The following is a 16,748-nucleotide window of genomic DNA, read 5'->3' on the forward strand; positions in this document are numbered from 1 at the left end:
CACAATCCGAGGTCGTATCGCTCAAAGTTTGAATTTGCATTGACGTTGTAGACTACGACCACACCAGGTTGAAAGCACCCGATCTCGTTCGATCTCGGAAGTTAAGCAACCTCGGGCTTGGTCAGTACTTGGATGGGTGACCGCCTAGGAATACCAAGTGTTGTAGTCTCGTTTTTTTAGTGCATGAGAAACCGAGGTCGCTTCGATCAAAGTTTGAATTTGGAGGGAGGTTGTGGACTACGACCACACCAGGTTGAAAGCACCCGATCTCGTTCGATCTCGGAAGTTAAGCAACCTCGGGCTTGGTCAGTACTTGGATGGGTGACCGCCTAGGAATACCAAGTGTTGTAGTCACTTTTTTGTTTTTTTAGTGCTCCACAATCCGAGGTCGTATCGCTCAAAGTTTGAATTTGCATTGACGTTGTGGACTACGACCACACCAGGTTGAAAGCACCCGATCTCGTTCGATCTCGGAAGTTAAGCAACCTCGGGCTTGGTCAGTACTTGGATGGGTGACCGCCTAGGAATACCAAGTGTTGTAGTCACTTTTTTGTTTTTTCAGTGCTCCAGAATCCGAGGTCGTATCGATCAAACTTTGATTTGCATTGACGTTGTGGACTACGACCACACCAGGTTGAAAGCACCCGATCTCGTTCGATCTCGGAAGTTAAGCAACCTCGGGCTTGGTCAGTACTTGGATGGGTGACCGCCTAGGAATACCAAGTGTTGTAGTCCCTTTTTTGTTTTTTTAGTGCTCCACAATCCGAGGTCGTATCGCTCAAAGTTTGAATTTGCATTGACGTTGTGGACTACGACCACACCAGGTTGAAAGCACCCGATCTCGTTCGATCTCGGAAGTTAAGCAACCTCGGGCTTGGTCAGTACTTGGATGGGTGACCGCCTAGGAATACCAAGTGTTGTAGTCTCGTTTTTTTAGTGCATGAGAAACCGAGGTCGCTTCGATCAAAGTTTGAATTTGCATTGACGTTGTGGACTACGACCACACCAGGTTGAAAGCACCCGATCTCGTTCGATCTCGGAAGTTAAGCAACCTCGGGCTTGGTCAGTACTTGGATGGGTGACCGCCTAGGAATACCAAGTGTTGTAGTCACTTTTTTGTTTTGTTTTTAGTGCTCCACAATCCGAGGTCGTATCGCCCAAGGTTTGAATTTGCAGAGACATTGTGGACTACGACCACACCAGGTTGAAAGCACCCGATCTCGTTCGATCTCGGAAGTTAAGCAACCTCGGGCTTGGTCAGTACTTGGATGGGTGACCGCCTAGGAATACCAAGTGTTGTAGTCACTTTTTTGTTTTGTTTTTAGTGCTTCACAATCCGAGGGCGTATCGCTCAAAGTTTGAATTTGGAGGGACGTTGTGGACTACGACCACACCAGGTTGAAAGCACCCGATCTCGTTCGATCTCGGAAGTTAAGCAACCTCGGGCTTGGTCAGTACTTGGATGGGTGACCGCCTAGGAATACCAAGTGTTGTAGTCACTTTTTTGTTTTGTTTTTAGTGCTTCACAATCCGAGGGCGTATCGCTCAAAGTTTCAATTTGCATTGACGTTGTGGACTACGACCACACCAGGTTGAAAGCACCCGATCTCGTTCGATCTCGGAAGTTAAGCAACCTCGGGCTTGGTCAGTACTTGGATGGGTGACCGCCTAGGAATACCAAGTGTTGTAGTCTCGTTTTTTTAGTGCATGAGAAACCGAGGACGCTTCGATCAAAGTTTGAATTTGCAAGGAGGTTGTGGACTACGACCACACCAGGTTGAAAGCACCCGATCTCGTTCGATCTCGGAAGTTAAGCAACCTCGGGCTTGGTCAGTACTTGGATGGGTGACCGCCTAGGAATACCAAGTGTTGTAGTCACTTTTTTGTTTTTTTAGTGCTCCACAATCCGAGGTCGTATCGCTCAAAGTTTGAATTTGCATTGACGTTGTGGACTACGACCACACCAGGTTGAAAGCACCCGATCTCGTTCGATCTCGGAAGTTAAGCAACCTCGGGCTTGGTCAGTACTTGGATGGGTGACCGCCTAGGAATACCAAGTGTTGTAGTCTCGTTTTTTCAGTGCATGAGAAACCGAGGTCGCATCGATCAAAGTTTGAATTTGCAGAGAAGTTGTGGACTACGACCACACCAGGTTGAAAGCACCCGATCTCGTTCGATCTCGGAAGTTAAGCAACCTCGGGCTTGGTCAGTACTTGGATGGGTGACCGCCTAGGAATACCAAGTGTTGTAGTCACTTTTTTGTTTTGTTTTTAGTGCTCCACAATCCGAGGTCGTATCGCCCAAGGTTTGAATTTGCAGAGACATTGTGGACTACGACCACACCAGGTTGAAAGCACCCGATCTCGTTCGATCTCGGAAGTTAAGCAACCTCGGGCTTGGTCAGTACTTGGATGGGTGACCGCCTAGGAATACCAAGTGTTGTAGTCACTTTTTTGTTTTGTTTTTAGTGCTTCACAATCCGAGGGCGTATCGCTCAAAGTTTGAATTTGGAGGGACGTTGTGGACTACGACCACACCAGGTTGAAAGCACCCGATCTCGTTCGATCTCGGAAGTTAAGCAACCTCGGGCTTGGTCAGTACTTGGATGGGTGACCGCCTAGGAATACCAAGTGTTGTAGTCACTTTTTTGTTTTGTTTTTAGTGCTTCACAATCCGAGGGCGTATCGCTCAAAGTTTCAATTTGCATTGACGTTGTGGACTACGACCACACCAGGTTGAAAGCACCCGATCTCGTTCGATCTCGGAAGTTAAGCAACCTCGGGCTTGGTCAGTACTTGGATGGGTGACCGCCTAGGAATACCAAGTGTTGTAGTCTCGTTTTTTTAGTGCATGAGAAACCGAGGACGCTTCGATCAAAGTTTGAATTTGCAAGGAGGTTGTGGACTACGACCACACCAGGTTGAAAGCACCCGATCTCGTTCGATCTCGGAAGTTAAGCAACCTCCGGCTTGGTCAGTACTTGGATGGGTGACCGCCTAGGAATACCAAGTGTTGTAGTCACTTTTTTGTTTTTTTAGTGCTCCACAATCCGAGGTCGTATCGCTCAAAGTTTGAATTTGCATTGACGTTGTGGACTACGACCACACCAGGTTGAAAGCACCCGATCTCGTTCGATCTCGGAAGTTAAGCAACCTCGGGCTTGGTCAGTACTTGGATGGGTGACCGCCTAGGAATACCAAGTGTTGTAGTCTCGTTTTTTCAGTGCATGAGAAACCGAGGTCGCATCGATCAAAGTTTGAATTTGCAGAGAAGTTGTGGACTACGACCACACCAGGTTGAAAGCACCCGATCTCGTTCGATCTCGGAAGTTAAGCAACCTCGGGCTTGGTCAGTACTTGGATGGGTGACCGCCTAGGAATACCAAGTGTTGTAGTCACTTTTTTGTTTTGTTTTTAGTGCTCCACAATCCGAGGTCGTATCGCCCAAGGTTTGAATTTGCAGAGACATTGTGGACTACGACCACACCAGGTTGAAAGCACCCGATCTCGTTCGATCTCGGAAGTTAAGCAACCTCGGGCTTGGTCAGTACTTGGATGGGTGACCGCCTAGGAATACCAAGTGTTGTAGTCACTTTTTTGTTTTGTTTTTAGTGCTTCACAATCCGAGGGCGTATCGCTCAAAGTTTGAATTTGGAGGGACGTTGTGGACTACGACCACACCAGGTTGAAAGCACCCGATCTCGTTCGATCTCGGAAGTTAAGCAACCTCGGGCTTGGTCAGTACTTGGATGGGTGACCGCCTAGGAATACCAAGTGTTGTAGTCACTTTTTTGTTTTGTTTTTAGTGCTTCACAATCCGAGGGCGTATCGCTCAAAGTTTCAATTTGCATTGACGTTGTGGACTACGACCACACCAGGTTGAAAGCACCCGATCTCGTTCGATCTCGGAAGTTAAGCAACCTCGGGCTTGGTCAGTACTTGGATGGGTGACCGCCTAGGAATACCAAGTGTTGTAGTCTCGTTTTTTTAGTGCATGAGAAACCGAGGACGCTTCGATCAAAGTTTGAATTTGCAAGGAGGTTGTGGACTACGACCACACCAGGTTGAAAGCACCCGATCTCGTTCGATCTCGGAAGTTAAGCAACCTCCGGCTTGGTCAGTACTTGGATGGGTGACCGCCTAGGAATACCAAGTGTTGTAGTCACTTTTTTGTTTTTTTAGTGCTCCACAATCCGAGGTCGTATCGCTCAAAGTTTGAATTTGCATTGACGTTGTGGACTACGACCGCACCAGGTTGAAAGCACCCGATCTCGTTCGATCTCGGAAGTTAAGCAACCTCGGGCTTGGTCAGTACTTGGATGGGTGACCGCCTAGGAATACCAAGTGTTGTAGTCTCGTTTTTTCAGTGCATGAGAAACCGAGGTCGCATCGATCAAAGTTTGAATTTGCAGAGAAGTTGTGGACTACGACCACACCAGGTTGAAAGCACCCGATCTCGTTCGATCTCGGAAGTTAAGCAACCTCGGGCTTGGTCAGTACTTGGATGGGTGACCGCCTGGGAATACCAAGTGTTGTAGTCACTTTTTTGTTTTGTTTTTAGTGCTCCACAATCCGAGGTCGTATCGCCCAAAGTTTGAATTTGCAGAGACGTTGTGGACTACGACCACACCAGGTTGAAAGCACCCGATCTCGTTCGATCTCGGAAGTTAAGCAACCTCGGGCTTGGTCAGTACTTGGATGGGTGACCGCCTAGGAATACCAAGTGTTGTAGTCACTTTTTTGTTTTGTTTTTAGTGCTTCACAATCCGAGGGCGTATCGCTCAAAGTTTCAATTTGCATTGACGTTGTGGACTACGACCACAGCAGGTTGAAAGCACCCGATCTCGTTCGATCTCGGAAGTTAAGCAGCCTCGGGGTTGGTCAGTACTTGGATGGGTGACCGCCTAGGAATACCAAGTGTTGTAGTCGCTTTTTTGTTTTGTTTTTTGTGCTCCACAATCCGAGGTCGTATCGCTCAAAGTTTGAATTTGCATTGACGTTGTGGACTACGACCACACCAGGTTGAAAGCACCCGATCTCGTTCGATCTCGGAAGTTAAGCAACCTCGGGCTTGGTCAGTACTTGGATGGGTGACCGCCTAGGAATACCAAGTGTTGTAGTCTCGTTTTTTTAGTGCATGAGAAACCGAGGTCGCTTCGATCAAAGTTTGAATTTGCAAGGAGGTTGTGGACTACGACCACACCAGGTTGAAAGCACCCGATCTCGTTCGATCTCGGAAGTTAAGCAACCTCGGGCTTGGTCAGTACTTGGATGGGTGACCGCCTAGGAATACCAAGTGTGTAGTCACTTTTTTGTTTTTTTAGTGCTCCACAATCCGAGGTCGTATCGCTCAAAGTTTGAATTTGCATTGACGTTGTGGACTACGACCACACCAGGTTGAAAGCACCCGATCTCGTTCGATCTCGGAAGTTAAGCAACCTCGGGCTTGGTCAGTACTTGGATGGGTGACCGCCTAGGAATACCAAGTGTTGTAGTCACTTTTTTGTTTTTTTAGTGCTCCACAATCCGAGGTCGTATCGCTCAAAGTTTGAATTTGTATTGACGTTGTGGACTACGACCACACCAGGTTGAAAGCACCCGATCTCGTTCGATCTCGGAAGTTAAGCAACCTCGGGCTTGGTCAGTACTTGGATGGGTGACCGCCTAGGAATACCAAGTGTTGTAGTCTCGTTTTTTTAGTGCATGAGAAACCGAGGTCGCTTCGATCAAAGTTTGAATTTGCAGAGAGGTTGTGGACTACGACCACACCAGGTTGAAAGCACCCGATCTCGTTCGATCTCGGAAGTTAAGCAACCTCGGGCTTGGTCAGTACTTGGATGGGTGACCGCCTAGGAATACCAAGTGTTGTAGTCACTTTTTTGTTTTTTTAGTGCTCCACAATCCGAGGTCGTATCGCTCAAAGTTTGAATTTGCATTGACGTTGTGGACTACGACCACACCAGGTTGAAAGCACCTGATCTCGTTCGATCTCGGAAGTTAAGTAACCTCGGGCTTGGTCAGTACTTGGATGGGTGACCGCCTAGGAATACCAAGTGTTGTAGTCACTTTTTTGTTTTGTTTTTAGTGCTCCACAATCCGAGGTCGTATCGCCCAAAGTTTGAATTTGCAGAGACGTTGTGGACTACGACCACACCAGGTTGAAAGCACCCGATCTCGTTCGATCTCGGAAGTTAAGCAACCTCGGGCTTGGTCAGTACTTGGATGGGTGACCGCCTAGGAATACCAAGTGTTGTAGTCACTTTTTTGTTTTGTTTTTAGTGCTTCACAATCCGAGGGCGTATCGCTCAAAGTTTCAATTTGCATTGACGTTGTGGACTACGACCACAGCAGGTTGAAAGCACCCGATCTCGTTCGATCTCGGAAGTTAAGCAGCCTCGGGGTTGGTCAGTACTTGGATGGGTGACCGCCTAGGAATACCAAGTGTTGTAGTCGCTTTTTTGTTTTGTTTTTTGTGCTCCACAATCCGAGGTCGTATCGCTCAAAGTTTGAATTTGCATTGACGTTGTGGACTACGACCACACCAGGTTGAAAGCACCCGATCTCGTTCGATCTCGGAAGTTAAGCAACCTCGGGCTTGGTCAGTACTTGGATGGGTGACCGCCTAGGAATACCAAGTGTTGTAGTCTCGTTTTTTTAGTGCATGAGAAACCGAGGTCGCTTCGATCAAAGTTTGAATTTGCAAGGAGGTTGTGGACTACGACCACACCAGGTTGAAAGCACCCGATCTCGTTCGATCTCGGAAGTTAAGCAACCTCGGGCTTGGTCAGTACTTGGATGGGTGACCGCCTAGGAATACCAAGTGTTGTAGTCACTTTTTTGTTTTTTTAGTGCTCCACAATCCGAGGTCGTATCGCTCAAAGTTTGAATTTGTATTGACGTTGTGGACTACGACCACACCAGGTTGAAAGCACCCGATCTCGTTCGATCTCGGAAGTTAAGCAACCTCGGGCTTGGTCAGTACTTGGATGGGTGACCGCCTAGGAATACCAAGTGTTGTAGTCTCGTTTTTTTAGTGCATGAGAAACCGAGGTCGCTTCGATCAAAGTTTGAATTTGCAGAGAGGTTGTGGACTACGACCACACCAGGTTGAAAGCACCCGATCTCGTTCGATCTCGGAAGTTAAGCAACCTCGGGCTTGGTCAGTACTTGGATGGGTGACCGCCTAGGAATACCAAGTGTTGTAGTCACTTTTTTGTTTTTTTAGTGCTCCACAATCCGAGGTCGTATCGCTCAAAGTTTGAATTTGCATTGACGTTGTGGACTACGACCACACCAGGTTGAAAGCACCTGATCTCGTTCGATCTCGGAAGTTAAGTAACCTCGGGCTTGGTCAGTACTTGGATGGGTGACCGCCTAGGAATACCAAGTGTTGTGGTCACTTTTTTGTTTTGTTTTTAGTGCTCCAGAATCCGAGGTCGTATCGCTCAAACTTTGAATAAGCATTGACGTTGTGGACTACGACCACACCAGGTTGAAAGTACCCGATCTCGTTCGATCTCGGAAGTTAAGCAACCTCGGGCTTGGTCAGTACTTGGATGGGTGACCGCCTAGGAATACCAAGTGTTGTAGTCGCTTTTTTGTTTTCTTTTTAGTGCTCCACAATCCGAGGTCGTATCGCCCAAAGTTTGAATTTGCAGAGACGTTGTGGACTACGACCACACCAGGTTGAAAGCACCCGATCTCGTTCGATCTCGGAAGTTAAGCAACCTCGGGCTTGGTCAGTACTTGGATGGGTGACCGCCTAGGAATACCAAGTGTTGTAGTCACTTTTTTGTTTTGTTTTTAGTGCTTCACAATCCGAGGGCGTATCGCTCAAAGTTTGAATTTGCATTGACGTTGTGGACTACGACCACAGCAGGTTGAAAGCACCCGATCTCGTTCGATCTCGGAAGTTAAGCAGCCTCGGGCTTGGTCAGTACTTGGATGGGTGACCGCCTAGGAATACCAAGTGTTGTAGTCGCTTTTTTGTTTTGTTTTTAGTGCTCCACAATCCGAGGTCGTATCGCTCAAAGTTTGAATTTGCATTGACGTTGTGGACTACGACCACACCAGGTTGAAAGCACCCGATCTCGTTCGATCTCGGAAGTTAAGCAACCTCGGGCTTGGTCAGTACTTGGATGGGTGACCGCCTAGGAATACCAAGTGTTGTAGTCTCGTTTTTTTAGTGCATGAGAAACCGAGGTCGCTTCGATCAAAGTTTGAATTTGCAAGGAGGTTGTGGACTACGACCACACCAGGTTGAAAGCACCCGATCTCGTTCGATCTCGGAAGTTAAGCAACCTCGGGCTTGGTCAGTACTTGGATGGGTGACCGCCTAGGAATACCAAGTGTTGTAGTAACTTTTTTGTTTTTTTAGTGCTCCACAATCCGAGGTCGTATCGCTCAAAGTTTGAATTTGGAGGGACGTTGTGGACTACGACCACACCAGGTTGAAAGCACCCGATCTCGTTCGATCTCGGAAGTTAAGCAACCTCGGGCTTGGTCAGTACTTGGATGGGTGACCGCCTAGGAATACCAAGTGTTGTAGTCACTTTTTTGTTTTTTCAGTGCTCCAGAATCCGAGGTCGTATCGATCAAAGTTTGAATTTGGAGGGACGTTGTGGACTACGACCACACCAGGTTGAAAGCACCCGATCTCGTTCGATCTCGGAAGTTAAGCAACCTCGGGCTTGGTCAGTACTTGGATGGGTGACCGCCTAGGAATACCAAGTGTTGTAGTCACTTTTTTGTTTTTTTAGTGCTCCACAATCCGAGGTCGTATCGATCAAAGTTTGAATTTGCATTGACGTTGTGGACTACGACCACACCAGGTTGAAAGCACCCGATCTCGTTCGATCTCGGAAGTTAAGCAACCTCGGGCTTGGTCAGTTCTTGGATGGGTGACCGCCTAGGAATACCAAGTGTTGTAGTCTCGTTTTTTTAGTGCATGAGAAACCGAGGTCGCTTCGATCAAAGTTTGAATTTGCATTGACGTTGTGGACTACGACCACACCAGGTTGAAAGCACCCGATCTCGTTCGATCTCTGAAGTTAAGCAAGCTCGGGCTTGGTCAGTACTTGGATGGGTGACCGCCTAGGAATACCAAGTGTTGTAGTCACTTTTTTGTTTTGTTTTTAGTGCTTCACAATCCGAGGGCGTATCGCTCAAAGTTTGAATTTGCATTGACGTTGTGGACTACGACCACAGCAGGTTGAAAGCACCCGATCTCGTTCGATCTCGGAAGTTAAGCAGCCTCGGGCTTGGTCAGTACTTGGATGGGTGACCGCCTAGGAATACCAAGTGTTGTAGTCGCTTTTTTGTTTTGTTTTTAGTGCTCCACAATCCGAGGTCGTATCGCTCAAACTTTGAATAAGCATTGACGTTGTGGACTACGACCACACCAGGTTGAAAGTACCCGATCTCGTTCGATCTCGGAAGTTAAGCAACCTCGGGCTTGGTCAGTAATTGGATGGGTGACCGCCTAGGAATACCAAGTGTTGTAGTCACTTTTTTGTTTTGTTTTTAGTGTTTCAGAATCCGAGGTCGTATCGCCCAAAGTTTGAATTTGCAGAGACGTTCTGGACTACGACCACACCAGGTTGAAAGCACCCGATCTCGTTCGATCTCGGAAGTTAAGCAACCTCGGGCTTGGTCAGTACTTGGATGGGTGACCGCCTAGGAATACCAAGTGTTGTAGTCACTTTTTTGTTTTGTTTTTAGTGCTTCACAATCCGAGGGCGTATCGCTCAAAGTTTGAATTTGCATTGACGTTGTGGACTACGACCACACCAGGTTGAAAGCACCCGATCTCGTTCGATCTCGGAAGTTAAGCAGCCTCGGGCTTGGTCAGTACTTGGATGGGTGACCGCCTAGGAATACCAAGTGTTGTAGTCGCTTTTTTGTTTTGTTTTTAGTGCTCCACAATCCGAGGTCGTATCGCTCAAAGTTTGAATTTGTATTGACGTTGTGGATTACGACCACACCAGGTTGAAAGCACCCGATCTCGTTCGATCTCGGAAGTTAAGCAACCTCGGGCTTGGTCAGTACTTGGATGGGTGACCGCCTAGGAATACCAAGTGTTGTAGTCACTTTTTTGTTTTTTTAGTGCTCCACAATCCGAGGTCGTATCGCTCAAAGTTTGAATTTGCATTGACGTTGTGGACTACGACCACACCAGGTTGAAAGCACCCGATCTCGTTCGATCTCGGAAGTTAAGCAACCTCGGGCTTGGTCAGTACTTGGATGGGTGACCGCCTAGGAATACCAACTGTTGTAGTCTCGTTTTTTTAGTGCATGAGAAACCGAGGTCGCTTCGATCAAAGTTTGAATTTGCAGAGAGGTTGTGGACTACGACCACACCTGGTTGAAAGCACCCGATCTCGTTCGATCTCGGAAGTTAAGCAACCTCGGGCTTGGTCAGTACTTGGATGGGTGACCGCCTAGGAATACCAAGTGTTGTAGTCACTTTTTTGTTTTTTTAGTGCTCCACAATCCGAGGTCGTATCGCTCAAAGTTTGAATTTGCATTGACGTTGTGGACTACGACCACACCAGGTTGAAAGCACCCGATCTCGTTCGATCTCGGAAGTTAAGCAACCTCGGGCTTGGTCAGTACTTGGATGGGTGACCGCCTAGGAATACCAAGTGTTGTAGTCACTTTTTTGTTTTTTTAGTGCTCCAGAATCCGAGGTCGTATCGCTCAAAGTTTGAATTTGCATTGACGTTGTGGACTACGACCACACCAGGTTGAAAGCACCCGATCTCGTTCGATCTCGGAAGTTAAGCAACCTCGGGCTTGGTCAGTACTTGGATGGGTGACCGCCTAGGAATACCAAGTGTTGTAGTCACTTTTTTGTTTTTTTAGTGCTCCACAATCCGAGGTCGTATCGCTCAAAGTTTGAATTTGCATTGACGTTGTGGACTACGACCACACCAGGTTGAAAGCACCCGATCTCGTTCGATCTCGGAAGTTAAGCAACCTCGGGCTTGGTCAGTACTTGGATGGGTGACCGCCTAGGAATACCAAGTGTTGTAGTCTCGTTTTTTTAGTGCATGAGAAACCGAGGTCGCTTCGATCAAAGTTTGAATTTGCAGAGAGGTTGTGGACTACGACCACACCTGGTTGAAAGCACCCGATCTCGTTCGATCTCGGAAGTTAAGCAACCTCGGGCTTGGTCAGTACTTGGATGGGTGACCGCCTAGGAATACCAAGTGTTGTAGTCACTTTTTTGTTTTTTTAGTGCTCCACAATCCGAGGTCGTATCGCTCAAAGTTTGAATTTGCATTGACGTTGTGGACTACGACCACACCAGGTTGAAAGCACCCGATCTCGTTCGATCTCGGAAGTTAAGCAACCTCGGGCTTGGTCAGTACTCGGATGGGTGACCGCCTAGGAATACCAAGTGTTGTAGTCTCGTTTTTTTAGTGCATGAGAAACCGAGGTCGTATCGCTCAAAGTTTGAATTTGCAAGGAGGTTGTGGACTACGACCACACCAGGTTGAAAGCACCCGATCTCGTTCGATCTCGGAAGTTAAGCAACCTCGGGCTTGGTCAGTACTTGGATGGGTGACCGCCTAGGAATACCAAGTGTTGTAGTCACTTTTTTGTTTTTTTAGTGCTCCACAATCCGAGGGCGTATCGATCAAAGTTTGAATTTGCATTGACGTTGTGGACTACGACCACACCAGGTTGAAAGCACCCGATCTCGTTCGATCTCGGAAGTTATGCAACCTCGGGCTTGGTCAGTACTTGGATGGGTGACCGCCTAGGAATACCAAGTGTTGTAGTCTCGTTTTTTTAGTGCATGAGAAACCGAGGTCGCTTCGATCAAAGTTTGAATTTGCAGAGAGGTTGTGGACTACGACCACACCTGGTTGAAAGCACCCGATCTCGTTCGATCTCGGAAGTTAAGCAACCTCGGGCTTGGTCAGTACTTGGATGGGTGACCGCCTAGGAATACCAAGTGTTGTAGTCACTTTTTTGTTTTTTTAGTGCTCCACAATCCGAGGTCGTATCGCTCAAAGTTTGAATTTGCATTGACGTTGTGGACTACGACCACACCAGGTTGAAAGCACCCGATCTCGTTCGATCTCGGAAGTTAAGCAACCTCGGGCTTGGTCAGTACTTGGATGGGTGACCGCCTAGGAATACCAAGTGTTGTAGTCACTTTTTTGTTTTTTTAGTGCTCCACAATCCGAGGTCGTATCGCTCAAAGTTTGAATTTGCATTGACGTTGTGGACTACGACCACACCAGGTTGAAAGCACCCGATCTCGTTCGATCTCGGAAGTTAAGCAACCTCGGGCTTGGTCAGTACTTGGATGGGTGACCGCCTAGGAATACCAAGTGTTGTAGTCTCGTTTTTTTAGTGCATGAGAAACCGAGGTCGCTTCGATCAAAGTTTGAATTTGCAAGGAGGTTGTGGACTACGACCACACCAGGTTGAAAGCACCCGATCTCGTTCGATCTCGGAAGTTAAGCAACCTCGGGCTTCGTCAGTACTTGGATGGGTGACCGCCTAGGAATACCAAGTGTTGTAGTCACTTTTTTGTTTTTTTAGTGCTCCACAATCCGAGGTCGTATCGCTCAAAGTTTGAATTTGCATTGACCTTGTGGACTACGACCACACCAGGTTGAAAGCACCCGATCTCGTTCGATCTCGGAAGTTAAGCAACCACGGGCTTGGTCAGTACTTGGATGGGTGACCGCCTAGGAATACCAAGTGTTGTAGTCTCGTTTTTTTAGTGCATGAGAAACCGAGGTCGCTTCGATCAAAGTTTGAATTTGCACAGAGGTTGTGGACTACGACCACACCTGGTTGAAAGCACCCGATCTCGTTCGATCTCGGAAGTTAAGCAACCTCGGGCTTGGTCAGTACTTGGATGGGTGACCGCCTAGGAATACCAAGTGTTGTAGTCACTTTTTTGTTTTTTTAGTGCTCCACAATCCGAGGTCGTATCGCTCAAAGTTTGAATTTGCATTGACGTTGTGGACTACGACCACACCAGGTTGAAAGCACCCGATCTCGTTCGATCTCGGAAGTTAAGCAACCTCGGGCTTGGTCAGTACTTGGATGGGTGACCGCCTAGGAATACCAAGTGTTGTAGTCTCGTTTTTTTAGTGCATGAGAAACCGAGGTCGCTTCGATCAAAGTTTGAATTTGCAAGGAGGTTGTGGACTACGACCACACCAGGTTGAAAGCACCCGATCTCGTTCGATCTCGGAAGTTAAGCAACCTCGGGCTTCGTCAGTACTTGGATGGGTGACCGCCTAGGAATACCAAGTGTTGTAGTCACTTTTTTGTTTTTTTAGTGCTCCACAATCCGAGGTCGTATCGCTCAAAGTTTGAATTTGCATTGACGTTGTGGACTACGACCACACCAGGTTGAAAGCACCCGATCTCGTTCGATCTCGGAAGTTAAGCAACCACGGGCTTGGTCAGTACTTGGATGGGTGACCGCCTAGGAATACCAAGTGTTGTAGTCACTTTTTTGTTTTGTTTTTAGTGCTCCACAATCCGAGGTCGTATCGCCCAAAGTTTGAATTTGCAGAGACGTTCCGGACTACGACCACACCAGGTTGAAAGCACCCGATCTCGTTCGATCTCGGAAGTTAAGCAACCTCGGGCTTGGTCAGTACTTGGATGGGTGACCGCCTAGGAATACCAAGTGTTGTAGTCACTTTTTTGTTTTTTCAGTGCTCCAGAATCCGAGGTCGTATCGATCAAAGTTTGAATTTGCATTGACGTTGTGGACTACGACCACACCAGGTTGAAAGCACCCGATCTCGTTCGATCTCGGAAGTTAAGCAACCTCGGGCTTGGTCAGTACTTGGATGGGTAACCGCCTAGGAATACCAAGTGTTGTAGTCACTTTTTTGTTTTTTTAGTGCTCCACAATCCGAGGTCGTATCGCTCAAAGTTTGAATTTGCATTGACGTTGTGGACTACGACCACACCAGGTTGAAAGCACCCGATCTCGTTCGATCTCGGAAGTTAAGCAACCTCGGGCTTGGTCAGTACTTGGATGGGTGACCGCCTAGGAATACCAAGTGTTGTAGTCTCGTTTTTTTAGTGCATGAGAAACCGAGGTCGCTTCGATCAAAGTTTGAATTTGCAGAGAGGTTGTGGACTACGACCACACCAGGTTGAAAGCACCCGATCTCGTTCGATCTCGGAAGTTAAGCAACCTCGGGCTTGGTCAGTACTTGGATGGGTGACCGCCTAGGAATACCAAGTGTTGTAGTCTCGTTTTTTTTAGTGCATGAGAAACCGAGGTCGCTTCGATCAAAGTTTGAATTTGCAGAGAGGTTGTGGACTACGACCACACCAGGTTGAAAGCACCCGATCTCGTTCGATCTCGGAAGTTAAGCAACCTCGGGCTTGGTCAGTACTTGGATGGGTGACCGCCTAGGAATACCAAGTGTTGTAGTCACTTTTTTGTTTTTTTAGTGCTCCACAATCCGAGGTCGTATCGCTCAAAGTTTGAATTTGCATTGACGTTGTGGACTACGACCACACCAGGTTGAAAGCACCCGATCTCGTTCGATCTCGGAAGTTAAGCAACCTCGGGCTTGGTCAGTACTTGGATGGGTGACCGCCTAGGAATACCAAGTGTTGTGGTCACTTTTTTGTTTTGTTTTTAGTGCTCCACAATCCGAGGTCGTATCGCTCAAACTTTGAATAAGCATTGACGTTGTGGACTACGACCACACCAGGTTGAAAGTACCCGATCTCGTTCGATCTCGGAAGTTAAGCAACCTCGGGCTTGGTCAGTACTTGGATGGGTGACCGCCTAGGAATACCAAGTGTTGTAGTCACTTTTTTGTTTTGTTTTTAGTGCTCCACAATCCGAGGTCGTATCGCCCAAAGTTTGAATTTGCAGAGACGTTCTGGACTACGACCACACCAGGTTGAAAGCACCCGATCTCGTTCGATCTCGGAAGTTAAGCAACCTCGGCCTTGGTCAGTACTTGGATGGGTGACCGCCTAGGAATACCAAGTGTTGTAGTCTCGTTTTTTTAGTGCATGAGAAACCGAGGTCGTATCGCCCAAAGTTTGAATTTGCAGAGACGTTCTGGACTACGACCACACCAGGTTGAAAGCACCCGATCTCGTTCGATCTCGGAAGTTAAGCAACCTCGGGCTTGGTCAGTACTTGGATGGGTGACCGCCTAGGAATACCAAGTGTTGTAGTCACTTTTTTGTTTTGTTTTTAGTGCTTCACAATCCGAGGGCGTATCGCTCAAAGTTTGAATTTGCATTGACGTTGTGGACTACGACCACACCAGGTTGAAAGCACCCGATCTCGTTCGATCTCGGAAGTTAAGCAGCCTCGGGCTTGGTCAGTACTTGGATGGGTGACCGCCTAGGAATACCAAGTGTTGTAGTCACTTTTTTGTTTTTTTAGTGCTCCACAATCCGAGGTCGTATCGCTCAAAGTTTGAATTTGTATTGACGTTGTGGACTACGACCACACCAGGTTGAAAGCACCCGATCTCGTTCGATCTCGGAAGTTAAGCAACCTCGGGCTTGGTCAGTACTTGGATGGGTGACCGCCTAGGAATACCAAGTGTTGTAGTCACTTTTTTGTTTTTTCAGTGCTCCAGAATCCGAGGTCGTATCGATCAAACTTTGAATTTGCATTGACGTTGTGGACTACGACCACACCAGGTTGAAAGCACCCGATCTCGTTCGATCTCGGAAGTTAAGCAACCTCGGGCTTGGTCAGTACTTGGATGGGTGACCGCCTAGGAATACCAAGTGTTGTAGTCACTTTTTTGTTTTGTTTTTAGTGCTCCACAATCCGAGGTCGTATCGCCCAAAGTTTGAATTTGCAGAGACGTTCTGGACTACGACCACACCAGGTTGAAAGCACCCGATCTCGTTCGATCTCGGAAGTTAAGCAACCTCGGCCTTGGTCAGTACTTGGATGGGTGACCGCCTAGGAATACCAAGTGTTGTAGTCACTTTTTTGTTTTGTTTTTAGTGCTCCACAATCCGAGGTCGTATCGCCCAAAGTTTGAATTTGCAGAGACGTTCTGGACTACGACCACACCAGGTTGAAAGCACCCGATCTCGTTCGATCTCGGAAGTTAAGCAACCTCGGCCTTGGTCAGTACTTGGATGGGTGACCGCCTAGGAATACCAAGTGTTGTAGTCTCGTTTTTTTAGTGCATGAGAAACCGAGGTCGTATCGCCCAAAGTTTGAATTTGCAGAGACGTTCTGGACTACGACCACACCAGGTTGAAAGCACCCGATCTCGTTCGATCTCGGAAGTTAAGCAACCTCGGGCTTGGTCAGTACTTGGATGGGTGACCGCCTAGGAATACCAAGTGTTGTAGTCACTTTTTTGTTTTGTTTTTAGTGCTTCACAATCCGAGGGCGTATCGCTCAAAGTTTGAATTTGCATTGACGTTGTGGACTACGACCACACCAGGTTGAAAGCACCCGATCTCGTTCGATCTCGGAAGTTAAGCAGCCTCGGGCTTGGTCAGTACTTGGATGGGTGACCGCCTAGGAATACCAAGTGTTGTAGTCACTTTTTTGTTTTTTTAGTGCTCCACAATCCGAGGTCGTATCGCTCAAAGTTTGAATTTGTATTGACGTTGTGGACTACGACCACACCAGGTTGAAAGCACCCGATCTCGTTTGATCTCGGAAGTTAAGCAACCTCGGGCTTGGTCAGTACTTGGATGGGTGACCGCCTAGGAATACCAAGTGTTGTAGTCACTTTTTTGTTTTTTCAGTGC

The 16,748-nt window shown here is 47.7% G+C and overlaps 88 non-coding genes across 88 annotated transcripts; all 88 read left to right on the forward strand.

Moving 5' to 3' along the window:
• Positions 1-50: 50 nt before the first annotated feature.
• Positions 51-169, forward strand: LOC145211164 (5S ribosomal RNA). The gene has a single exon (XR_013856478.1). It is a non-coding gene; the product is annotated as a 5S ribosomal RNA (ribosomal RNA).
• Positions 170-235: 66 nt separating this feature from the next.
• Positions 236-354, forward strand: LOC145211104 (5S ribosomal RNA). Its single transcript, XR_013856419.1, has one exon. It is a non-coding gene; the product is annotated as a 5S ribosomal RNA (ribosomal RNA).
• Positions 355-426: 72 nt separating this feature from the next.
• On the forward strand, positions 427-545 carry LOC145211105 (5S ribosomal RNA). The gene has a single exon (XR_013856420.1). It is a non-coding gene; the product is annotated as a 5S ribosomal RNA (ribosomal RNA).
• Positions 546-616: 71 nt separating this feature from the next.
• On the forward strand, positions 617-735 carry LOC145210954 (5S ribosomal RNA). Its single transcript, XR_013856278.1, has one exon. It is a non-coding gene; the product is annotated as a 5S ribosomal RNA (ribosomal RNA).
• A 72-nt stretch (positions 736-807) lies between these two features.
• On the forward strand, positions 808-926 carry LOC145211176 (5S ribosomal RNA). Its single transcript, XR_013856489.1, has one exon. It is a non-coding gene; the product is annotated as a 5S ribosomal RNA (ribosomal RNA).
• A 66-nt stretch (positions 927-992) lies between these two features.
• On the forward strand, positions 993-1,111 carry LOC145211106 (5S ribosomal RNA). Its single transcript, XR_013856421.1, has one exon. It is a non-coding gene; the product is annotated as a 5S ribosomal RNA (ribosomal RNA).
• Positions 1,112-1,186: 75 nt separating this feature from the next.
• Positions 1,187-1,305, forward strand: LOC145211108 (5S ribosomal RNA). The gene has a single exon (XR_013856423.1). It is a non-coding gene; the product is annotated as a 5S ribosomal RNA (ribosomal RNA).
• A 75-nt stretch (positions 1,306-1,380) lies between these two features.
• On the forward strand, positions 1,381-1,499 carry LOC145211109 (5S ribosomal RNA). The gene has a single exon (XR_013856424.1). It is a non-coding gene; the product is annotated as a 5S ribosomal RNA (ribosomal RNA).
• A 75-nt stretch (positions 1,500-1,574) lies between these two features.
• Positions 1,575-1,693, forward strand: LOC145211188 (5S ribosomal RNA). Its single transcript, XR_013856500.1, has one exon. It is a non-coding gene; the product is annotated as a 5S ribosomal RNA (ribosomal RNA).
• Positions 1,694-1,759: 66 nt separating this feature from the next.
• On the forward strand, positions 1,760-1,878 carry LOC145211110 (5S ribosomal RNA). Its single transcript, XR_013856425.1, has one exon. It is a non-coding gene; the product is annotated as a 5S ribosomal RNA (ribosomal RNA).
• Positions 1,879-1,950: 72 nt separating this feature from the next.
• On the forward strand, positions 1,951-2,069 carry LOC145211200 (5S ribosomal RNA). The gene has a single exon (XR_013856511.1). It is a non-coding gene; the product is annotated as a 5S ribosomal RNA (ribosomal RNA).
• Positions 2,070-2,135: 66 nt separating this feature from the next.
• Positions 2,136-2,254, forward strand: LOC145211111 (5S ribosomal RNA). Its single transcript, XR_013856426.1, has one exon. It is a non-coding gene; the product is annotated as a 5S ribosomal RNA (ribosomal RNA).
• A 75-nt stretch (positions 2,255-2,329) lies between these two features.
• LOC145211112 (5S ribosomal RNA) lies at positions 2,330-2,448 on the forward strand. The gene has a single exon (XR_013856427.1). It is a non-coding gene; the product is annotated as a 5S ribosomal RNA (ribosomal RNA).
• Positions 2,449-2,523: 75 nt separating this feature from the next.
• Positions 2,524-2,642, forward strand: LOC145211113 (5S ribosomal RNA). Its single transcript, XR_013856428.1, has one exon. It is a non-coding gene; the product is annotated as a 5S ribosomal RNA (ribosomal RNA).
• Positions 2,643-2,717: 75 nt separating this feature from the next.
• On the forward strand, positions 2,718-2,836 carry LOC145211212 (5S ribosomal RNA). The gene has a single exon (XR_013856522.1). It is a non-coding gene; the product is annotated as a 5S ribosomal RNA (ribosomal RNA).
• A 66-nt stretch (positions 2,837-2,902) lies between these two features.
• LOC145210409 (5S ribosomal RNA) lies at positions 2,903-3,021 on the forward strand. The gene has a single exon (XR_013855876.1). It is a non-coding gene; the product is annotated as a 5S ribosomal RNA (ribosomal RNA).
• Positions 3,022-3,093: 72 nt separating this feature from the next.
• LOC145211224 (5S ribosomal RNA) lies at positions 3,094-3,212 on the forward strand. The gene has a single exon (XR_013856533.1). It is a non-coding gene; the product is annotated as a 5S ribosomal RNA (ribosomal RNA).
• A 66-nt stretch (positions 3,213-3,278) lies between these two features.
• LOC145211114 (5S ribosomal RNA) lies at positions 3,279-3,397 on the forward strand. Its single transcript, XR_013856429.1, has one exon. It is a non-coding gene; the product is annotated as a 5S ribosomal RNA (ribosomal RNA).
• A 75-nt stretch (positions 3,398-3,472) lies between these two features.
• Positions 3,473-3,591, forward strand: LOC145211115 (5S ribosomal RNA). Its single transcript, XR_013856430.1, has one exon. It is a non-coding gene; the product is annotated as a 5S ribosomal RNA (ribosomal RNA).
• Positions 3,592-3,666: 75 nt separating this feature from the next.
• On the forward strand, positions 3,667-3,785 carry LOC145211116 (5S ribosomal RNA). Its single transcript, XR_013856431.1, has one exon. It is a non-coding gene; the product is annotated as a 5S ribosomal RNA (ribosomal RNA).
• Positions 3,786-3,860: 75 nt separating this feature from the next.
• Positions 3,861-3,979, forward strand: LOC145211236 (5S ribosomal RNA). Its single transcript, XR_013856544.1, has one exon. It is a non-coding gene; the product is annotated as a 5S ribosomal RNA (ribosomal RNA).
• Positions 3,980-4,045: 66 nt separating this feature from the next.
• Positions 4,046-4,164, forward strand: LOC145210411 (5S ribosomal RNA). The gene has a single exon (XR_013855877.1). It is a non-coding gene; the product is annotated as a 5S ribosomal RNA (ribosomal RNA).
• Positions 4,165-4,236: 72 nt separating this feature from the next.
• LOC145209905 (5S ribosomal RNA) lies at positions 4,237-4,355 on the forward strand. Its single transcript, XR_013855405.1, has one exon. It is a non-coding gene; the product is annotated as a 5S ribosomal RNA (ribosomal RNA).
• Positions 4,356-4,421: 66 nt separating this feature from the next.
• Positions 4,422-4,540, forward strand: LOC145211042 (5S ribosomal RNA). The gene has a single exon (XR_013856361.1). It is a non-coding gene; the product is annotated as a 5S ribosomal RNA (ribosomal RNA).
• A 75-nt stretch (positions 4,541-4,615) lies between these two features.
• LOC145211117 (5S ribosomal RNA) lies at positions 4,616-4,734 on the forward strand. The gene has a single exon (XR_013856432.1). It is a non-coding gene; the product is annotated as a 5S ribosomal RNA (ribosomal RNA).
• Positions 4,735-4,809: 75 nt separating this feature from the next.
• On the forward strand, positions 4,810-4,928 carry LOC145210769 (5S ribosomal RNA). The gene has a single exon (XR_013856213.1). It is a non-coding gene; the product is annotated as a 5S ribosomal RNA (ribosomal RNA).
• Positions 4,929-5,003: 75 nt separating this feature from the next.
• LOC145211247 (5S ribosomal RNA) lies at positions 5,004-5,122 on the forward strand. Its single transcript, XR_013856555.1, has one exon. It is a non-coding gene; the product is annotated as a 5S ribosomal RNA (ribosomal RNA).
• A 66-nt stretch (positions 5,123-5,188) lies between these two features.
• On the forward strand, positions 5,189-5,306 carry LOC145210588 (5S ribosomal RNA). The gene has a single exon (XR_013856044.1). It is a non-coding gene; the product is annotated as a 5S ribosomal RNA (ribosomal RNA).
• Positions 5,307-5,378: 72 nt separating this feature from the next.
• Positions 5,379-5,497, forward strand: LOC145211119 (5S ribosomal RNA). Its single transcript, XR_013856434.1, has one exon. It is a non-coding gene; the product is annotated as a 5S ribosomal RNA (ribosomal RNA).
• A 72-nt stretch (positions 5,498-5,569) lies between these two features.
• Positions 5,570-5,688, forward strand: LOC145211259 (5S ribosomal RNA). The gene has a single exon (XR_013856566.1). It is a non-coding gene; the product is annotated as a 5S ribosomal RNA (ribosomal RNA).
• Positions 5,689-5,754: 66 nt separating this feature from the next.
• Positions 5,755-5,873, forward strand: LOC145211120 (5S ribosomal RNA). Its single transcript, XR_013856435.1, has one exon. It is a non-coding gene; the product is annotated as a 5S ribosomal RNA (ribosomal RNA).
• A 72-nt stretch (positions 5,874-5,945) lies between these two features.
• LOC145210268 (5S ribosomal RNA) lies at positions 5,946-6,064 on the forward strand. The gene has a single exon (XR_013855743.1). It is a non-coding gene; the product is annotated as a 5S ribosomal RNA (ribosomal RNA).
• A 75-nt stretch (positions 6,065-6,139) lies between these two features.
• Positions 6,140-6,258, forward strand: LOC145211121 (5S ribosomal RNA). Its single transcript, XR_013856436.1, has one exon. It is a non-coding gene; the product is annotated as a 5S ribosomal RNA (ribosomal RNA).
• A 75-nt stretch (positions 6,259-6,333) lies between these two features.
• LOC145210770 (5S ribosomal RNA) lies at positions 6,334-6,452 on the forward strand. The gene has a single exon (XR_013856214.1). It is a non-coding gene; the product is annotated as a 5S ribosomal RNA (ribosomal RNA).
• A 75-nt stretch (positions 6,453-6,527) lies between these two features.
• On the forward strand, positions 6,528-6,646 carry LOC145211271 (5S ribosomal RNA). The gene has a single exon (XR_013856577.1). It is a non-coding gene; the product is annotated as a 5S ribosomal RNA (ribosomal RNA).
• A 66-nt stretch (positions 6,647-6,712) lies between these two features.
• On the forward strand, positions 6,713-6,831 carry LOC145211122 (5S ribosomal RNA). Its single transcript, XR_013856437.1, has one exon. It is a non-coding gene; the product is annotated as a 5S ribosomal RNA (ribosomal RNA).
• A 72-nt stretch (positions 6,832-6,903) lies between these two features.
• On the forward strand, positions 6,904-7,022 carry LOC145211283 (5S ribosomal RNA). The gene has a single exon (XR_013856589.1). It is a non-coding gene; the product is annotated as a 5S ribosomal RNA (ribosomal RNA).
• Positions 7,023-7,088: 66 nt separating this feature from the next.
• LOC145211123 (5S ribosomal RNA) lies at positions 7,089-7,207 on the forward strand. Its single transcript, XR_013856438.1, has one exon. It is a non-coding gene; the product is annotated as a 5S ribosomal RNA (ribosomal RNA).
• A 72-nt stretch (positions 7,208-7,279) lies between these two features.
• On the forward strand, positions 7,280-7,398 carry LOC145210470 (5S ribosomal RNA). The gene has a single exon (XR_013855933.1). It is a non-coding gene; the product is annotated as a 5S ribosomal RNA (ribosomal RNA).
• Positions 7,399-7,473: 75 nt separating this feature from the next.
• Positions 7,474-7,592, forward strand: LOC145210002 (5S ribosomal RNA). Its single transcript, XR_013855495.1, has one exon. It is a non-coding gene; the product is annotated as a 5S ribosomal RNA (ribosomal RNA).
• Positions 7,593-7,667: 75 nt separating this feature from the next.
• LOC145211124 (5S ribosomal RNA) lies at positions 7,668-7,786 on the forward strand. The gene has a single exon (XR_013856439.1). It is a non-coding gene; the product is annotated as a 5S ribosomal RNA (ribosomal RNA).
• Positions 7,787-7,861: 75 nt separating this feature from the next.
• On the forward strand, positions 7,862-7,980 carry LOC145210532 (5S ribosomal RNA). The gene has a single exon (XR_013855993.1). It is a non-coding gene; the product is annotated as a 5S ribosomal RNA (ribosomal RNA).
• Positions 7,981-8,055: 75 nt separating this feature from the next.
• On the forward strand, positions 8,056-8,174 carry LOC145211294 (5S ribosomal RNA). The gene has a single exon (XR_013856600.1). It is a non-coding gene; the product is annotated as a 5S ribosomal RNA (ribosomal RNA).
• Positions 8,175-8,240: 66 nt separating this feature from the next.
• LOC145210048 (5S ribosomal RNA) lies at positions 8,241-8,359 on the forward strand. Its single transcript, XR_013855538.1, has one exon. It is a non-coding gene; the product is annotated as a 5S ribosomal RNA (ribosomal RNA).
• A 72-nt stretch (positions 8,360-8,431) lies between these two features.
• LOC145211125 (5S ribosomal RNA) lies at positions 8,432-8,550 on the forward strand. The gene has a single exon (XR_013856440.1). It is a non-coding gene; the product is annotated as a 5S ribosomal RNA (ribosomal RNA).
• Positions 8,551-8,622: 72 nt separating this feature from the next.
• On the forward strand, positions 8,623-8,741 carry LOC145211126 (5S ribosomal RNA). The gene has a single exon (XR_013856441.1). It is a non-coding gene; the product is annotated as a 5S ribosomal RNA (ribosomal RNA).
• A 72-nt stretch (positions 8,742-8,813) lies between these two features.
• On the forward strand, positions 8,814-8,932 carry LOC145210069 (5S ribosomal RNA). Its single transcript, XR_013855558.1, has one exon. It is a non-coding gene; the product is annotated as a 5S ribosomal RNA (ribosomal RNA).
• A 66-nt stretch (positions 8,933-8,998) lies between these two features.
• LOC145210537 (5S ribosomal RNA) lies at positions 8,999-9,117 on the forward strand. The gene has a single exon (XR_013855997.1). It is a non-coding gene; the product is annotated as a 5S ribosomal RNA (ribosomal RNA).
• A 75-nt stretch (positions 9,118-9,192) lies between these two features.
• LOC145210533 (5S ribosomal RNA) lies at positions 9,193-9,311 on the forward strand. The gene has a single exon (XR_013855994.1). It is a non-coding gene; the product is annotated as a 5S ribosomal RNA (ribosomal RNA).
• A 75-nt stretch (positions 9,312-9,386) lies between these two features.
• On the forward strand, positions 9,387-9,505 carry LOC145210462 (5S ribosomal RNA). Its single transcript, XR_013855925.1, has one exon. It is a non-coding gene; the product is annotated as a 5S ribosomal RNA (ribosomal RNA).
• A 75-nt stretch (positions 9,506-9,580) lies between these two features.
• On the forward strand, positions 9,581-9,699 carry LOC145211127 (5S ribosomal RNA). Its single transcript, XR_013856442.1, has one exon. It is a non-coding gene; the product is annotated as a 5S ribosomal RNA (ribosomal RNA).
• Positions 9,700-9,774: 75 nt separating this feature from the next.
• On the forward strand, positions 9,775-9,893 carry LOC145209919 (5S ribosomal RNA). The gene has a single exon (XR_013855417.1). It is a non-coding gene; the product is annotated as a 5S ribosomal RNA (ribosomal RNA).
• Positions 9,894-9,968: 75 nt separating this feature from the next.
• On the forward strand, positions 9,969-10,087 carry LOC145209821 (5S ribosomal RNA). Its single transcript, XR_013855326.1, has one exon. It is a non-coding gene; the product is annotated as a 5S ribosomal RNA (ribosomal RNA).
• A 72-nt stretch (positions 10,088-10,159) lies between these two features.
• Positions 10,160-10,278, forward strand: LOC145210368 (5S ribosomal RNA). Its single transcript, XR_013855837.1, has one exon. It is a non-coding gene; the product is annotated as a 5S ribosomal RNA (ribosomal RNA).
• Positions 10,279-10,344: 66 nt separating this feature from the next.
• Positions 10,345-10,463, forward strand: LOC145209747 (5S ribosomal RNA). Its single transcript, XR_013855258.1, has one exon. It is a non-coding gene; the product is annotated as a 5S ribosomal RNA (ribosomal RNA).
• A 72-nt stretch (positions 10,464-10,535) lies between these two features.
• LOC145211128 (5S ribosomal RNA) lies at positions 10,536-10,654 on the forward strand. The gene has a single exon (XR_013856443.1). It is a non-coding gene; the product is annotated as a 5S ribosomal RNA (ribosomal RNA).
• Positions 10,655-10,726: 72 nt separating this feature from the next.
• Positions 10,727-10,845, forward strand: LOC145211130 (5S ribosomal RNA). Its single transcript, XR_013856445.1, has one exon. It is a non-coding gene; the product is annotated as a 5S ribosomal RNA (ribosomal RNA).
• Positions 10,846-10,917: 72 nt separating this feature from the next.
• On the forward strand, positions 10,918-11,036 carry LOC145211306 (5S ribosomal RNA). The gene has a single exon (XR_013856611.1). It is a non-coding gene; the product is annotated as a 5S ribosomal RNA (ribosomal RNA).
• A 66-nt stretch (positions 11,037-11,102) lies between these two features.
• Positions 11,103-11,221, forward strand: LOC145209748 (5S ribosomal RNA). The gene has a single exon (XR_013855259.1). It is a non-coding gene; the product is annotated as a 5S ribosomal RNA (ribosomal RNA).
• A 72-nt stretch (positions 11,222-11,293) lies between these two features.
• Positions 11,294-11,412, forward strand: LOC145209694 (5S ribosomal RNA). The gene has a single exon (XR_013855208.1). It is a non-coding gene; the product is annotated as a 5S ribosomal RNA (ribosomal RNA).
• A 66-nt stretch (positions 11,413-11,478) lies between these two features.
• On the forward strand, positions 11,479-11,597 carry LOC145211131 (5S ribosomal RNA). The gene has a single exon (XR_013856446.1). It is a non-coding gene; the product is annotated as a 5S ribosomal RNA (ribosomal RNA).
• Positions 11,598-11,669: 72 nt separating this feature from the next.
• On the forward strand, positions 11,670-11,788 carry LOC145210188 (5S ribosomal RNA). Its single transcript, XR_013855668.1, has one exon. It is a non-coding gene; the product is annotated as a 5S ribosomal RNA (ribosomal RNA).
• A 66-nt stretch (positions 11,789-11,854) lies between these two features.
• On the forward strand, positions 11,855-11,973 carry LOC145209749 (5S ribosomal RNA). The gene has a single exon (XR_013855260.1). It is a non-coding gene; the product is annotated as a 5S ribosomal RNA (ribosomal RNA).
• Positions 11,974-12,045: 72 nt separating this feature from the next.
• On the forward strand, positions 12,046-12,164 carry LOC145211132 (5S ribosomal RNA). The gene has a single exon (XR_013856447.1). It is a non-coding gene; the product is annotated as a 5S ribosomal RNA (ribosomal RNA).
• A 72-nt stretch (positions 12,165-12,236) lies between these two features.
• On the forward strand, positions 12,237-12,355 carry LOC145211318 (5S ribosomal RNA). Its single transcript, XR_013856622.1, has one exon. It is a non-coding gene; the product is annotated as a 5S ribosomal RNA (ribosomal RNA).
• Positions 12,356-12,421: 66 nt separating this feature from the next.
• On the forward strand, positions 12,422-12,540 carry LOC145210423 (5S ribosomal RNA). Its single transcript, XR_013855889.1, has one exon. It is a non-coding gene; the product is annotated as a 5S ribosomal RNA (ribosomal RNA).
• Positions 12,541-12,612: 72 nt separating this feature from the next.
• On the forward strand, positions 12,613-12,731 carry LOC145209753 (5S ribosomal RNA). The gene has a single exon (XR_013855262.1). It is a non-coding gene; the product is annotated as a 5S ribosomal RNA (ribosomal RNA).
• A 66-nt stretch (positions 12,732-12,797) lies between these two features.
• LOC145209752 (5S ribosomal RNA) lies at positions 12,798-12,916 on the forward strand. The gene has a single exon (XR_013855261.1). It is a non-coding gene; the product is annotated as a 5S ribosomal RNA (ribosomal RNA).
• A 72-nt stretch (positions 12,917-12,988) lies between these two features.
• On the forward strand, positions 12,989-13,107 carry LOC145211330 (5S ribosomal RNA). Its single transcript, XR_013856633.1, has one exon. It is a non-coding gene; the product is annotated as a 5S ribosomal RNA (ribosomal RNA).
• Positions 13,108-13,173: 66 nt separating this feature from the next.
• LOC145210425 (5S ribosomal RNA) lies at positions 13,174-13,292 on the forward strand. Its single transcript, XR_013855891.1, has one exon. It is a non-coding gene; the product is annotated as a 5S ribosomal RNA (ribosomal RNA).
• A 72-nt stretch (positions 13,293-13,364) lies between these two features.
• LOC145209822 (5S ribosomal RNA) lies at positions 13,365-13,483 on the forward strand. The gene has a single exon (XR_013855327.1). It is a non-coding gene; the product is annotated as a 5S ribosomal RNA (ribosomal RNA).
• Positions 13,484-13,558: 75 nt separating this feature from the next.
• LOC145211133 (5S ribosomal RNA) lies at positions 13,559-13,677 on the forward strand. Its single transcript, XR_013856448.1, has one exon. It is a non-coding gene; the product is annotated as a 5S ribosomal RNA (ribosomal RNA).
• A 72-nt stretch (positions 13,678-13,749) lies between these two features.
• LOC145209881 (5S ribosomal RNA) lies at positions 13,750-13,868 on the forward strand. Its single transcript, XR_013855382.1, has one exon. It is a non-coding gene; the product is annotated as a 5S ribosomal RNA (ribosomal RNA).
• Positions 13,869-13,940: 72 nt separating this feature from the next.
• Positions 13,941-14,059, forward strand: LOC145209615 (5S ribosomal RNA). The gene has a single exon (XR_013855134.1). It is a non-coding gene; the product is annotated as a 5S ribosomal RNA (ribosomal RNA).
• Positions 14,060-14,125: 66 nt separating this feature from the next.
• On the forward strand, positions 14,126-14,244 carry LOC145209627 (5S ribosomal RNA). Its single transcript, XR_013855145.1, has one exon. It is a non-coding gene; the product is annotated as a 5S ribosomal RNA (ribosomal RNA).
• Positions 14,245-14,311: 67 nt separating this feature from the next.
• Positions 14,312-14,430, forward strand: LOC145211134 (5S ribosomal RNA). Its single transcript, XR_013856449.1, has one exon. It is a non-coding gene; the product is annotated as a 5S ribosomal RNA (ribosomal RNA).
• Positions 14,431-14,502: 72 nt separating this feature from the next.
• LOC145209855 (5S ribosomal RNA) lies at positions 14,503-14,621 on the forward strand. The gene has a single exon (XR_013855358.1). It is a non-coding gene; the product is annotated as a 5S ribosomal RNA (ribosomal RNA).
• A 75-nt stretch (positions 14,622-14,696) lies between these two features.
• LOC145209899 (5S ribosomal RNA) lies at positions 14,697-14,815 on the forward strand. Its single transcript, XR_013855399.1, has one exon. It is a non-coding gene; the product is annotated as a 5S ribosomal RNA (ribosomal RNA).
• A 75-nt stretch (positions 14,816-14,890) lies between these two features.
• LOC145210099 (5S ribosomal RNA) lies at positions 14,891-15,009 on the forward strand. Its single transcript, XR_013855585.1, has one exon. It is a non-coding gene; the product is annotated as a 5S ribosomal RNA (ribosomal RNA).
• A 66-nt stretch (positions 15,010-15,075) lies between these two features.
• Positions 15,076-15,194, forward strand: LOC145211135 (5S ribosomal RNA). Its single transcript, XR_013856450.1, has one exon. It is a non-coding gene; the product is annotated as a 5S ribosomal RNA (ribosomal RNA).
• A 75-nt stretch (positions 15,195-15,269) lies between these two features.
• On the forward strand, positions 15,270-15,388 carry LOC145209769 (5S ribosomal RNA). Its single transcript, XR_013855277.1, has one exon. It is a non-coding gene; the product is annotated as a 5S ribosomal RNA (ribosomal RNA).
• A 72-nt stretch (positions 15,389-15,460) lies between these two features.
• Positions 15,461-15,579, forward strand: LOC145211136 (5S ribosomal RNA). The gene has a single exon (XR_013856451.1). It is a non-coding gene; the product is annotated as a 5S ribosomal RNA (ribosomal RNA).
• A 72-nt stretch (positions 15,580-15,651) lies between these two features.
• LOC145211137 (5S ribosomal RNA) lies at positions 15,652-15,770 on the forward strand. The gene has a single exon (XR_013856452.1). It is a non-coding gene; the product is annotated as a 5S ribosomal RNA (ribosomal RNA).
• A 75-nt stretch (positions 15,771-15,845) lies between these two features.
• On the forward strand, positions 15,846-15,964 carry LOC145210219 (5S ribosomal RNA). The gene has a single exon (XR_013855697.1). It is a non-coding gene; the product is annotated as a 5S ribosomal RNA (ribosomal RNA).
• A 75-nt stretch (positions 15,965-16,039) lies between these two features.
• On the forward strand, positions 16,040-16,158 carry LOC145210100 (5S ribosomal RNA). The gene has a single exon (XR_013855586.1). It is a non-coding gene; the product is annotated as a 5S ribosomal RNA (ribosomal RNA).
• A 66-nt stretch (positions 16,159-16,224) lies between these two features.
• Positions 16,225-16,343, forward strand: LOC145211139 (5S ribosomal RNA). Its single transcript, XR_013856453.1, has one exon. It is a non-coding gene; the product is annotated as a 5S ribosomal RNA (ribosomal RNA).
• Positions 16,344-16,418: 75 nt separating this feature from the next.
• On the forward strand, positions 16,419-16,537 carry LOC145209771 (5S ribosomal RNA). The gene has a single exon (XR_013855279.1). It is a non-coding gene; the product is annotated as a 5S ribosomal RNA (ribosomal RNA).
• Positions 16,538-16,609: 72 nt separating this feature from the next.
• Positions 16,610-16,728, forward strand: LOC145209720 (5S ribosomal RNA). Its single transcript, XR_013855232.1, has one exon. It is a non-coding gene; the product is annotated as a 5S ribosomal RNA (ribosomal RNA).
• The last annotated feature ends 20 nt before the right edge of the window (positions 16,729-16,748 follow it).

Source organism: Phallusia mammillata, chromosome 1 (assembly GCF_965637545.1).
Source record: "Phallusia mammillata chromosome 1, kaPhaMamm4.hap1.1, whole genome shotgun sequence".
Taxonomy (NCBI): Eukaryota; Metazoa; Chordata; class Ascidiacea; order Phlebobranchia; family Ascidiidae; genus Phallusia; species Phallusia mammillata.